Raw genomic sequence first — 13,268 nt, 5'->3', positions numbered from 1 at the left:
GTCATGTAAAAAAATTCCTTTTTTGTCATTAATATAAGGCTGGTCAACCTGGCCAAATCGGCCTCCAGCCCGACCTATTCAAGCCTAATCGACAATTTTTGATGGCCTATCTTGTCGAGTGTGTCAACCTGGCGAAGAAGCCAAGCAAATGCGTCTCGAGGGATCTTCCTTGTAAAAAACGTGTTACTCTTGAATTATTTGATTTTTTACACCTGGACAATTTCGATTTGAACCCCGTAGTTCCTTCACACGTTATAATCGTCCGCGGCCAAATTAAAATGCTCAAAATGGCGCTTTTCACTTGACGTATGTTGTGGCCCGAGAAAGCGGCGGGTTCACTTTTGGGTAGTCCACATTTATTAGGGAGTCTTCAACTTTCTTTTTTATTAGTTTCCTCCATGGTCCGAACTCGGCAAAGTCGACATGAGAGTGATTTAAAATGTCGGCATAAGCTCGACAATACACGTGTCTTGTCCATTTACGGGGGCAATTGCCATTTGAAACGGAAGCACTTCCATTTCTCCTTTCGTTTACGTCCGCGCTCATATTTTATTTTAAAAATCCGAGGAATTCCTTTATTTTCCTCGTTACGAATTTGTCCAATTTACTCGAAATAAAACCCCCGCCCGTCCGGAGACTGCTTTAACAATATGTTTCGTATAAAATTAGCTTTAAAGTTGGAAACATTGGTCGGTGGCCTGCCAATAAAGCTGTCCTCCCTTGCATTGACTGCAATACATGGCCGTACATTCATCACGTTTGTCGTAGAGGGGGTTAAATGAAATGAGCAATAAATAAAACGGTCCAAAGTCTCGCTGCCCGTTGCCTATCTGGACCGCACGTGCGACAAAATGTGATCCCGGCTTGAAGGGATTTATTTATGGATTTGAAATTCAGGTGTTGTTTAAGCATTAGGACGCGATAATATTTGAATTGTTTAAAGCAATTAACCTTAATAACCTCAGTTCTTAAAACATAATAAAACGTTTTCGGATGAAAATTGGATGGAGTGAAAATGATAGAATTTTAGCCGATGTTTGACGTTTGTTCGATAATTGATGACGTCAATGAATTTGTCATTCGAATGGGTTGGTTTGTTTACGTGTTTGCGTGTTATCTGAGGATCACGTCACGTGGACCCCCCATTTACCACTTGATCATAAAAAATTAATCTATATATAGTACTCATGATGGAAAATTGATCCCTCAAATGGTTTTTTAAAATTTTGATTTTAACATTTTTTTTATAATGACAATTTTAAGCACTTTTAATTAAAAAATGGATTAAAAATCAACCGTAAGAGATAAATTTATGAAATTTTCGGCATCCATGGTCAAATGTCTATACTTTAAGAATATGTAAACGACTTAAAATTATTTGTTTATTTTCGTATTGTTAACTAACTTTTAAGTTAACAAATGAAAATTTAACTGATTTCTTGGCAAAAAAAAACATTTTTTTTATCGGTCACATGCTTTACACATTTAACTTTAAGCTTAAAGAAAATGATTTTATTTATGACAGCGCGGCTGGCGCCGAGCGCTGTGGAAGCGCCACTGTGCCCAGCGTCTCGAACTGCATTGAAGGTGATAATTTAAAATAATAATGCAAAATATTATTATAAAACAATTTTTATTATTATTTATTTTATTATAATTATTATTAATAAAATTTTATTTTTTTAACAATATTAACAATCATAACATACTGAATAGAACAAAGAAGCTTAAATAATTAAATTGTAAATTTGTCATTTAATTTTTTTTTAAACTTGTTTTTTTTTAAATAAATTCTTTTTCATCCTCTGAAACGAGCCTGCATTCTAGCGAAAATTTTTCCAATGGTTTGTAATAAGGAAATTGGCGAGTATTTCTTATTGTAGTTAAGCATTCGAGTCGTGGTTGGTATTTTTTTAAAAAGAACTTTGGACCCACTGAAAAAAGGAAAGTGGGGGTGTTATGTAGTTGTTTTTATCACGCAAAGCTTGTATTTTTACACTCCCTGCTAAGCCATCACACGCTCCTTTCCCATGAGATGTAGCGAAAAAAGTCCAGTCAGCATCAACACCAAAATCATTTTTAGGTATGATTAACTAAACTGGCAAAATTATATTTAAATAATAATTAAAACTAATTTCTTAATCAGATAATTTCATAATTCACTCGGCCCATTTTAAATCACAGAAAATATTATTATTATAATTAAAAATTATAATACTAAAATATTAACTAAAAAACACAACCTAACAACACTTCAGCTTTTATTTTTAATAATTATTTCATGCTTGCGTATAAACGTGTCACGAATAGACAGGAGAGACTTTTAAAATGATTTTGTATTTACTAGGATAGGCGAAAAAGAAATGAAAATCGTAATAATTTACTAAATTGCCTAGAAAAAATAAATATAGACCATAACAGTTTTAAAAATTTAAAGTTTTTTTTTTTTCTAAATTTACGCTGTTTGGTAAAAATAATAAAAAAAATGATAGTATTCTTTATAACATTATTAAAAAAAATAAAATTTTATTAATAATAATTATAATAAAATAAAATAAATAATACTAAAATTTGTTTTATAATAATATTTTGTGTTATTATTTTAAATCATCACTGAAAAAACCTTCAATGTCATAAATAAATTCATTTTGTTTAAACTAATGACGAGCAGTGAAATTTTCTTCCGAAATCATAAACTTAAATGGATAAAGATATCAGTTAAATTTTCATTTGTTAACTTAAAAGTTAGTTAATAATACGAAAATAAACAAATCATTTTAAGTCGTAATATATTCTTAAAGTATGGACATTTGTCCGTGGATGCTGAAAACTTCATAAATTTACGGTTGATTTTTAATCCATTTTTTAATTAAGAGTGCTTGTAATTTTCATTATAAAAAAAGTGTTGTTAAAATCAAAATTTTAAAAAATCGTTTGGGGGATCAATATCACACATCACTCCCTCAAATTCCGTAGCCAGGATATCTTCCGTCAATCTACACTTCTTCTATCCTATATCTTGCTCAAATATTTCTCAGTAATGAATACTTCTCCCCCTTCATGATAATGATAATGTTTATTTCCATTAACTTTTAGCAAATGTATGGGATAATGTCAACAAGTAAAAAAAATACAATTGAACACTAAAATACAAACTTTAAAACCACACAAAGTATATGACACTGAGAGATCGGCATTACTACGATCAAAGTATTCATCGATAGAACAAAAAACATTCTCATTAAAAATGAGCCTTAATTTTTGCTTACATAAATGGACATGGAGTGCCCCAAACACTAAACATTTCGCCTTTTGATTTTGGTTATTATTTCACACTCCCTAGAGAATCTCAGCGTATGTTACTTCGATGGTCTTTGTGTTATTTCGTTTCAAACCTCTACCGCTACACCATATGCGAGAGTAGAAAATACGTAACAACGCTTCATACGAATTCTCCGGCTAATATGTAGATCCCGATTACAGAAGAACTTTTTCATTTTTATTAAAAGTTGAACGAGTGCTTACTATTTTATTTCTTATTTCTTTCTACCCAGGTATTTATAACAGGAAACCCGCTCTAACATTGTGTTATTAACTATTAGGTCTCCTTCATTATTATACGTTTTACTTATTATCATCACTTTAGTGTTCGTGAAATTAATTTGAACACCATAACTGTTGCCATGATAATTTACGCTTTCAATTGGATATAAGTTTCAGTTAGCAGTACAGTGTCATCAAAATATTTTACATTATTGAACACTTTTCCACTAATTACTTCGTTCTGTTGAATATCCAGTATAAGGGTTTCATACGTGTGCTTTAGTAACCTTGGTAGTTTTACATTATTAATACCCGTTATTTCTTTGATCTTTTTGTACATATTAAAAAAGTCCAACGATTTTTCCAGCTCATCCGCCTCTTTGCATTGATTGCTCAACCACTCCTATTTTGCGTTTTATCTGCTTATCTAATATTTTTTTGTGTTTTTGGTTTCTTGAGTCATCCAGTTGCATATGTTTTCTTGTTGGGGGTGTAAGTTTTCAAAATAAATAATAACTAAAAGTTCAGATATTTTTACATAACAGTTGTTTGGTTTGTTTGTGTCTTTATCAAATATAATATTTACAAACTACCTGCTACTATATATACCGAAAAATTACAATAAAACCTTAATTAAAGTTGTTGTGAGAATTTAATTTCAATAACGGAGAAGTATTTAAATTTAAATGATCGTTAAGCAATACATTTGAATGTCTCATTTTGTTAATCTCCATGGCTTCCAATAAATTTAATTTCCTACTTTTTGTGGCTGTATGTAAAATATCAAAATTGTCGTCAAAAATGTGTTTTTCTGTGTTTAAGTGTGTAGCATAATTAGAACCTAGACTATTGTTTTAAACGCTTTTTTATGTTCGTTAATGCGTTTCTTGAAGGATCCACCTCTTTGTCCAATATACATTTTAGGACAAGATCCGCATTTCAACCTGTAGACACCTGATTTTTGAGATTTTGGACATTTCGTTTTATTGTCTTTTAAAAATTTTCCTATTGTGTTGTTAGTTCTGAAAACTATTTTTAAACCACATTTTGACAAATGTTTTGAAACTTTTAGAAAATTAAATTTATTGGAAGCCATGGAGATTAGATTTAAATACCTCTCCTTTATTGAACTTAAATTCTCACAAGAACATTAACAAACCTTTATCTCTTTAATTCGCGGATAATCCATAAATGTTTGTCGTGATGTAAAATTGTTTGAGAAATTTCTGTATTCGATGAACCCTATCGAACCGATTAGGTAATACACGCAATGCTTATGATCTGTACGCAATTTTTCATCGTTTAAATTTTTTGTGGCGAGAAACTGAATCGACGCCGCTGCACTAAAAGGAGTTCCGCGTTTTAAACCGCCGCATTTGACATTTTGTTATCAAACTGCATCTATTCGAGTCTAAAAATAAAACAGAAAACGGAATCACGGCGCATCCTCATAATCCCATTGACCTGACAAAGCGTTTTCATCGGACTCGTCTGACGAGCGAGGGCGCGGAGCGTCCTGGAAATATTTCTTCTTATCACGTAAGCAAAATCACATTTTCGAGGGTCCGTCCGCTCATCTACTTCTCTCCAACCCAATCTGTGTCATAAGTGGTCCCCCCAGGCTACCGCCGGCAGAGTGCTTGGAGGCATTGCACCTGCAGGTCCTCTAGGACAAATTGCACGTTGTCAGCATCGATTTTCCGTCCACGGTCACGTCGCCTACGCGAAGCGTCCCACGGGGGATGATTTGATTAGCGGGTTTAATTAATAACATTTACATTCGGGTAAATATGCGGGATCATATTTTCGCTATTTCGTTGTTAATTTATAAATCTTGTGTTGATTATTATTATTATTGTTATTATTCTCTTTATCTTAAGACACTATTCGCCAAAGACTAACCAAAACTAGGGCTTCCTGAGAAATTCTAGGTGCGGCTTCAGATTATGGGGTATTTTAGGTCTATATATTTTCTTACTTTTTTTTTGTATAGTGGTCAGTATATTTTCGGTGTGTGAACTAGCTACGTCTATCAGGAGAGTCTCCCGTTTTCTCTTATCATGGAGAGCTAGGTCTGATCTGTTATTATAAACGGCTCGATCTGTGGGTATTGACCTGTCTTAGTAGAATAGAATAGAATAGAATTTATTGACCACAACTGAGGTGACTTTTACTTGATGGAAATCCATTTAACAAAATAAATAAGAACTAAAAGTTCAGATTTTCACGAAATTATATATTTTCACATGGCAATTGTTTCGACAACACCGTGTCTTTATCAACTGTAATATTTACAAACTATCTGCTGCTATATATACCGAAAAAAGACAATAAAACCTTAATCAATGTTGTTGTGAGAATTTAAGTTCAATAAAGGAGAGGTATTTAAATCTAATTGATGGTTAAGCAATACATTTCAATGTCTCGTTTTGTTAATCTCCATGTAAAATATCCAAATTGTCGTCAAAAATATGTTTTTCTGTATGTAAGTGTGTAGCATAATTAGAATCCAGACTATTGTTTTTAAAAGCTCTTTTATGTTCGTTAATGCGTTTCTTGAAGGATCTACCTGTCTGTCCAATATAAATTTTAGGACAAGATCCGCATTTCAACCTGTAGACACCTGATTTTTGAGATTCTGTTTTCTAAAAATTTTCCTATTGTGTTGTTAGTTCTGAAAGCTATTTTTAAACCACATTTTGACAAATGTTTTGAAACTTTTTCACTGGGTTCTCCTATGTATTGAACTGAGGAGGCTTTTACTTGATGAAAATCCATTTATCAAAATAAATAAGAACTAAAAGTTGAGATTTTCACGAAATTATATATTTTGACATGACAATTGTTTCGACAACACCGTGTCTTTATCAAATGTGATAAAGACACGGTGTTGTCGAAACAATTGTCATGTCAAAATATATAATTTCGTGAAAATCTCAACTTTTAGTTCTTATTTATTCTCCTATGTATGTTATTGTTTTAAATTGTTCGTGTTCTGCATTAGGTTTCGGATAAATAAAGTTTACTGTTGTCTGGATTTGTTTATTATTTATAATTTTATCTATAATGGACGGATTGTACCCGTTGTTCAATGCAATTTGTTTAATGATATTAAGTTCTTTGTTGTAATTTTCTGTTGAGAGTTGCGTATTAAGAAGTCTGTGTATAAATGAGTGAAATGCAGCCATTTGGTGTGTATAAAGGTGATTTGAGCTGTTACGTATGACTGTGTCCGTGTGTGAAGGTTTATGATAAATGGAAAAATCTAATTTGTTTTGTGTTTTCGCAATAGTTAAGTCTAAAAAATTAATAGAGTTATCATGTTCAATCTCGATAGTGAATTTTATACGATTATGTAATGAGTTAATGTAATTTAAAAAAGAATTCAATTGTCTGTCCGTTCCCACAAAGCAAGCAAAGGCATCATCCACGTATCTATACCACCATAGAAAACTTTTACTTAAAGGATGTTCTAGTATGATATTTTCCAAATTATCCATAAAAATCTCGGCTAACAAAGGACTAAGTGGGTTTCCCATAATCAAACCTTCCTTAGAGATGTAAATCTGTCTATTAAATTCAAAATAATTTTGGTCTAAGGCTACTATTAAGCAATTTAATAAATCTTTTTTCACCAATGGGTTAACCTGTTTCCGAGTGAGGGTGAAATCCACTACTGCTACTAATACTGGAAAATAAGTTTTGTACATCAAAAGACAATAGCATCTTTAATTTTGTTGATTAATTCAAAAGAATTTTTTATTGCAAATTTTCGTTTAATATCTGCGTGGAACTTTAAAATATTTATTAATTTTGTTGAGAGTTTAACTGCTGGCGCCGTTACATAAGACACGACTGGTCTAATGGGCATATCTTGCTTGTGTAATTTAACTAAAGAATATAATTTCGGCGGTTGTGGATTCATAATTGTTAAAAAATACTTTTCTTTGTCACTAAATAGTGTGGAGTTAGTAATTACTTCCTTTCTTACTTTCTGTCTTTGATATAACTCGCTAGGATCGTGTTTGATACGTTGGAAAAGTTTTGGTTTAAGAAAATTATTGGTTTTTGAAATATATTCTGCGAGATCGATAGCTATGACTGTCTTCCGTTTATCTGCACGTATCAATATTTATTTTATGAAGTTTTGTTTTTATTTTTGATAGTCGAAACAATTGTCATGTGAAAATATATAATTTCGTGAAAATCTGAACTTTTAGTTATTTATTTTGTTTACTGACCACGTTTTGTTGATATAATTATGGCAGTGTATATAACAAAGAACAAGAAGTTTATATAAATAAATAAAAGGAAGGAACATCCACAAAATTTTGGTCACAGCATTTGACTTCAATCACAGCGGGAATACCCATGTAATCCCCGACCGAGTAAAAGCCATTTAAGAAAGGTTAAGATATATTTTTTTAAAATTTTCTATTACTTAGAACTTTCACGTAAGCTGGTAGTTTAAGTTTAGTGAATTTGAAGTACGAAGTAGCTTGTTATTTCTAGTAAAATAGTCATGGTAAGAGGAGTTCTGACTGAAGCTGTCTATATTTTTGTGCATTTCTAATAATTGATAATAAATAAACAGACAAGTAAAAATTGGTTGACAGTGCTCCAGATAACCTGCACCGGCAATCAAAGGAACAACTTTCTTGTTGAGTTTAATTGCCTGGTCTGCTGTGGCAAAATTACCCCAGAGAACTATGCCGTAAGTTAGATGAGAATGAAAAAGGCCCAATTTAAACTATCGTTAAGCGTCACTGCCAAGAGCCTTACATTCTTGCTCTCCAGTAGATTATTATTAGTTGAGAAAACAAAACCTTGTGTCTTATCTGTGTTTAGTTTAAGGTTATTGCTGGTGAACCAAAGTTCCGTTATCCGTTCAACACTATCATCATTGTGCATAACATTAGATAACAATTACACAGTCTAAAACATCGTCTTCTGCCATCCAGTGCAAGAAGAAAGATGAAGTTACATTTGGGATTTTATTCAGGTACTCACTCTGTACTTCAGGGTTCAGTTAAAGAGATCAGAATATCAGCAGCAACATTGGTAAAAAAACTCATCAAATTCACTGGGTGAAAGAGTGCTTGAAGGGTCACATTTTTTATAACAATTTCGTTCATAATTCATTCATAATTCATATTAATATAGTTATCAAACGCTTCTTTTTTTGGTTTTACGATTATTTTTTTGTAATTGCTGAGAAAAGATTTTTAAATAAGTTTATGTTCTGGCTTTTTTGTTTTATCAGTGGTTTTTTTTGCGCTGTTAACTTGTTTCTCATTTGCTTTATATCATTATTAAACCAATCAACTGTTTTCCTTCTGCTCTCATATTTTTTGAACTAAAGTTTGTTTATTAAAAGAGAGGCCATTTCTGCAATATCATTTAACAGGTAGAAATTCTCCCATGAAATGTCATTTAAACATTTTTTAATTTTTTCGATTCCCGTACTATTAATTTTTCTTCTAGATATTTGTCTAGTGAAAATTTGTTTTACCTTTTTCATGGAAATCAGTTGACCATAATGGTCGGAGAAACGGGGATCAATAATATTTGTCTTATATAAAGTTTCATCAATATTAGTCAGGATATTGTCTATGCAGGTCGCTATTGTTGCAGTGACCCTTGTATCCTGATCTACTGTAACCTTAAACCCAAAACTATCGAAAATATAGGCAGTCCATTTAATTACTCCATGGGAGTCTATAACCGTCGGCATTGCGTATTACTTTAATGATATTTCTAGTACTGAATTTGGTCTTTAATACTTTTCTCAGCCTATTCATGAATTGAGCATTTAGGTTCCTAGGTGCCCCCAGTTCTTTGACTTGTTCCCCTTTGGTGTTTAAGGTCCTATCTATTCCGAATTCCATTCGCACATCCCATGTAAACTGTTCCACAATTTGTAAAATTGACTTGGCGTTGATACGTATAGCTTGAAGTAGATGTGGGATGGTGTGGCTTTCTCCTGACGCTGATTGTAATTGGACTCTATTATCAGTGTATTAGAAAGATCATTTAGTAATTGGCGGAATGAGACAGCGTGGAAGATGCCTCGTCTGATTCTGATGGGCTCTGTTTCCACATACCTCTACATATATCGTGGTTATAAGTATGTTATGTGTGGTGATAAACCCAGTCATATTTTTTTATATAGTTAGCGTTTCTTAATGGCTTCCCTTTAGGAAGCAGATAGGTTGTACCGTGTCAAAAACTTAGGCATCTGACCTGGATCTACTACCCACCTGTCTAAATTCCTCAATATTTGTTCATGCTTGCAGGTAAGTTTTTTATACCAATAGTTATGAAGAGAATCACTCTCTTTCTCATGATGTAAAAATGTTTGAGAAATTTCTGTATCCGATAAACGCTATTGAACCGATTAGTTTTCCAATTGTGATTACCATTTATTACTTCCTTTAAGACTTCCTTAACGATTTGCTGCGCTCTCATTTGGCCCAACTCTCCCACAATATTTCTAACGCTGGTGATCCAAGACGGTCTCTTGTTATGCCCTTTGGGTATGGAGCAGACCTCGGACCAAAAGTATTCGATTTCTTTTTGGCTTGCTGATTGGGTTTCTTTAGGGGTGTGTTCATGTCCGTTCAAGTTTCCTGTTTTGCTGTCAGGGCCGCTAGCTTTTGTTTTGTTGTGATATTTTATAACATCTTCTAAAGTTGTGTTGACACTGTTCTATTTTTTGACATGTTTGGTGAATCGTATGTTCTCGTATTAAGGTTATGAGCTGAATAGAAAATTTAGGTTCTCGTCAATCTTTATAGCTGCATCAAATACAAACACATATGCCTGAAAAGAGTAAGGTCAGAGAATCGTCAGCGTAATTATTAAGAAATAAATGTTTGAAAACAGAAGGAAAGTCAGATGCGTATGTTCAGAAGAGCAAAGGTACCCACCGAGTCAAAAAAAAGTGCTAGATTTACTATTGTTGCAGATAACCTGTTGCGATCTTCTGTCAAAGTAAGAGATACTAACAATAGTGGACATCTTGAATACCAAAAAAAAAAGAACTTTTGAAAAAGAATTTCCGTATCAACAGTATCCAAACTTCTGCTGTAATCGACCAGAATAAGAGAAGACTTAGTCCGTAATAGTAATTTTATACCCACCTGTGTTTAATATTCTTTGGTTTGGTATACTACTTAGTTTAAGTTTATTAGTAATCATTCTTGTTTCGTTTGTAATACACATGCAAAATATGTTCGAGTCTATCACTATTCTATTGAGACTAAGAAAGTTATAAACAATGTTTATTTGACTCTCAATGAACGTGGTGCCAGCAAGCAAGCATCTTTGGAAGAAACGGCCACATTTCAGCGAGGAAAAAAAGAAGCGATGCTGGCATTTTCTCGAGTGTAGATGAAAGTGATCAAGATATAATACGGAGTAAAATTTACCAGTTATTTATTTAAATTTTTAATTTTATTTTAGATTTAAACATAAATACATACATAAATAAATATTGTTTAGTATCTTTCCTAACAAAACCCCAAATAATTAAATTCTAAGCAAAGTACGGACCTGTTCGGCCATATTTCATTCTTAAAGTTTGCCCGGGTCTTTCCTTAATTTCTACCAGTTGGTCACTTTCTTATATCTATGAACATTTTTTACCTTCGAAAAAATCTAAATCTCAAAATCAACAGCACATACACGTTCCCAATTGCTACCGCTGCGTATCGGGTGCGCTTTGCTACGTCCGATGAATGCCACCATTGATTTTTTTAGGTTAAGGCGTATTTGTATGGTGTTTTCATTGTGAATGGATACAGGAATTGTAAGCAATAAGGATAAGTTCGTAACTAAATTGACAATAAAACGTAAATGGAGAAACGACATTTTATATTCACTACGCTTTGCCGATTATGAAATAAAAATCGACATTTCACACAACTTTTCAACTAAAACTGCCTGAAGCTGCAGTTATAAAACGAATTAAACGAATTCACTTTTTTAGAGAAAAAAACCTCAACCGCTTCTTAATTCGCAATTTGCATTTGATCAGGCGGCTGCTATTGAAGTTCATCTCGAAAAAGAGTTTTTTTTTATTAGGAACATGAGCTTTTAAAAGTTTTATTTTATCCGGTTAAAAGCTAATCCTTAAGTTTTAAGACGGTCGATGATAAGGCGCCAGACAAAGGCCTGCATATAAAACCCAAAAATAAATACTTCCTGGGTTGAGTTTCGTGAAGTAGTTCGCGAGACTTGTTTTTATTATAATTTTTGCGGCTTCGGCTTTATTTCAGATATGAAGCATCACTTCAAAGAACTTGGCGGAAACATTTCAAACCGCCTCTCGGCCGTACAGTCAAGTTGAAAAATAAAAATATTCTTCTCTCGGTTGTTCTCTGCGAATTTTAACCGTGACAATATTATTCCGCTTTTCTTGTTTTGTTTGAAATGTATAGTCCGGCATACGATTAATGCTCATGACTGTAATAATGCTATTAACGTGTTTATCAATAAATGAAACCCATCCGAGATTGGAGTAAGGAAATTGTATTGCTTACTGTATAATTGTAATTATACAGGGTGCTCGGAAATTGAACGAAAAATTCTGAACTCAATTCCGAACACCCTGTATAGATAATAAACAGATATTAAATAAACTTTGTCGCCAGAATAGTTTGAGTCTCTGCTATCACTCTCATCTAAAGATATAATGAATGGTTTTAAATTGTCCCAAGTTTTTTATAATTATTTTCAACTTTAAATGATTAACACATTTTCTCTAACTGCTCTGGTATTATTTCACACATTTACATCAATTACATGGGCGGACATTATTGGGATGATTTATTTATTATGTATTTAACACACACTATTTGCCTTCTTAGATTTTTCATAACACACTTTGTTTAAAAAACAAAACAAAACAAAGACCACTAAAAACAATAACTAAAAGTCCAAGCAAACAATATTAAAATATAAAGTAATATAAAATAGCACGTAAAAATCAATAAAATATTGGATGTTATTTCAACATCAACATTTAAAACAGAAAAACAAAAATGCTTCTCGATTCATGAGATACATTTTATTTTATTAGAAAATTTGTAAGATAAATTCACAAAAATTGTTCAAAATTATCGCCACTTTTTTCAAAATAAAGTTACACTCCATGGGTGTAAAAAATCCAAAGGGATAAAATCCGGAGAGCACGCAATACAAGGAAAAAAATGTCTTGAGCACGACATATCTGGAAAATTGTTATCCTGCCATCGTCGAACTGGCAAAGTGTAATATGTAGGTCATCCATCTAACTGGAACCATTTCTTTTCTCTATTCATGAGGGCTGCTTCAAAATCATTTTCTATAAAGTGACTGACTTATCAGGTCTTCTTAGAGGTAATATACGGGCATACTCATGTTTATGCACCTAAAATGGATAACATTAAATATTGTTGCCGAGATTGTACCTGCTATTTTTGACCGGATTTGTATTAAAACGACTTTTTTTCTCTTACAAAAACAGGGCACCCAACTTTTTATTTGTGTTAGCATGGTATACATTTTAATAAATATTAAAAAGATTTGTGCTCAGGTCCAGGGATATCAAAAAGAGGGAGTTGGTGACATTGGAAAAAGAAATAATTTTGTGTATACGAAAATTTTTACATTTGACTCGACATTTCACTGCAGAAAGTTCAAGAACTAAAACATGTACCGAATTCGATTAAAAAAATATCAAA

The 13,268-nt window shown here is 32.5% G+C and overlaps 1 long non-coding RNA gene across 1 annotated transcript in view; it reads right to left on the bottom strand.

Annotated features, from left to right (window-relative positions):
• Nucleotides 1-12,163: 12,163 nt before the first annotated feature.
• The window catches only part of LOC132708276 (uncharacterized), a 68,591-nt gene continuing 67,486 nt past the window's right edge, over nt 12,164-13,268 (bottom strand). Inside the window, exon 3 of the long non-coding RNA XR_009619888.1 lies at nt 12,164-12,955. This is a non-coding gene — a long non-coding RNA (uncharacterized LOC132708276). The remainder of the gene's footprint in view (nt 12,956-13,268) is intronic.

Source organism: Cylas formicarius, unplaced genomic scaffold, assembly GCF_029955315.1.
Source record: "Cylas formicarius isolate icCylForm1 unplaced genomic scaffold, icCylForm1.1 PGA_scaffold_10__41_contigs__length_53128322, whole genome shotgun sequence".
Taxonomy (NCBI): domain Eukaryota; kingdom Metazoa; phylum Arthropoda; class Insecta; order Coleoptera; family Brentidae; genus Cylas; species Cylas formicarius.
The sequence above is the reverse complement of the archived record's forward strand: the minus strand, read 5'-3'. Positions and strand labels throughout refer to the sequence as shown.